This window comes from Colobus angolensis, unplaced genomic scaffold (genome assembly GCF_000951035.1).
Source record: "Colobus angolensis palliatus isolate OR3802 unplaced genomic scaffold, Cang.pa_1.0 Scaffold214, whole genome shotgun sequence".
In the NCBI taxonomy this organism is placed as follows: Eukaryota; Metazoa; Chordata; class Mammalia; order Primates; family Cercopithecidae; genus Colobus; species Colobus angolensis.
The window spans coordinates 7,627,458-7,629,177 of NW_012115311.1; positions in this window are offsets into that span (position 1 = coordinate 7,627,458).

Below are 1,720 nucleotides of genomic sequence, written 5' to 3' on the forward strand. Positions count from 1 at the left end.
AAAAATTTAAAACTTTATACAAATGCAAACCCATATATATACAGGTATTTATTTTTAAGAGATTATTTACAGTTTAAAGGAATATTATTAATATATCTTGAGCTTTACAGTATATATAGATGTAAACTATAAAACAAAAAGCAACAAGGGCACGAAAGGGATATAGAATTGAAATGCTGAAAGATTCTGAATTTTTTGTGAAGTGCTATAAAATTATTTGGACATAGACTGTGAAAAGCTAAAGCTGCACACTGTAGTCTCTACAGCAACCAGTAAATAAAGAAAGTAACACAAAATGTTATATCTAGAAATTACATAGAATATATAAAATGAGATATTAAAAATATTTCACTGGCCCTAAAGAAGGCAGAAGAGAGAGAATAAACGAACACAGAACACTTGGAACAAATCTATATGAAATATACCGATGATATCAATAATTGGATTAAGTGTGAGTGGATTAAACTGTAAAGCATTCTGCGAATACAAGCTTCACTAATGGTGAAAACAGCGGCTAAGATTTTTTATGTTTATCACATGCCAGACATTCTGCTAATCCAATTAAGTGTTTTATTTTGCTTAATCCTCACAAGAACTCTGAGGTCTAAGCATTATTTGTATTCACATTTCGTGCATGCGAAAACTCAGATTAAGTAGAGTCATTTTTCCAGTGTTATACAGCTTAAAAGCAAGGTTCAAACCCAGAAAGTATGACTGCTGAGATTATATCACTTACTTATTCTGAATGTGTTGTTGATAATGGATAATGGTGATGATGATGATGATGATGCTAATGATGATAAAAAGAGCAATTACTGCCAGGCTGTCCCTTTGGTGCTTGATAACTCATGAAAAGTAAAATATTTGGCACAGTGATTCTTATTCTAGGAAGGAGATTTGACTTGAGGCCCATAATAAAAATATAAGGTGTTTAGTAAATATATTTCATCATGCAGTATATACCAGTATGTGTATGTGTGTGTCTGTGTGTGTGTGTGTGTGTTTTGGTTTGATTTATGATTTTTGTACTTAAGGATGTTGAAAAATGATACACATTCAGTAGAAACCATATTTTGAGTTTACATATAAGCATTCAGTTTATCACTTTCAGCACAGTGTTCAATAAGTTACATGAGATATTCGTGTATTATAAAATAGGTTTGTGTTAGATGATGTTGCCTAACTGTAGGCTAATATAAGTGTTCTGAGCACTTTTAAGGTAGGCTAAGATAAGCTATGATGTTTGACAGATTTGTTGTGTTATATGCAATTTCAATTTATGATATTTTCAATTTACGATAGGTTTATTAACATGCAATCCCATCATAAAGTGTCAAGGAGCATACACACATACACACATATACAAAAGCACAGATATGTTTATATATTTTATATATATATATACACACACACACACACACACACACACACACACACACTCATTGATCTTAATTCCACCTCTTTAGGATCAGAATAATACTGGATTGTATACTTGAAATTTGCTAACAGAGCAGAACTTAAATGTTCTCATCACACACACACATACACACAAACACACACACGATAACTAGGTAGGGTAACTGATATGTTAATTATAAGAATTAGCTTGATTTAGGCAAGCATCACATAATGTATCAATATCAGAACATCATAATGCACATTCAATATATACAACTTGTGTTTGTTAATTATACCATGATAAAACTGGTTAAAAAGGAAA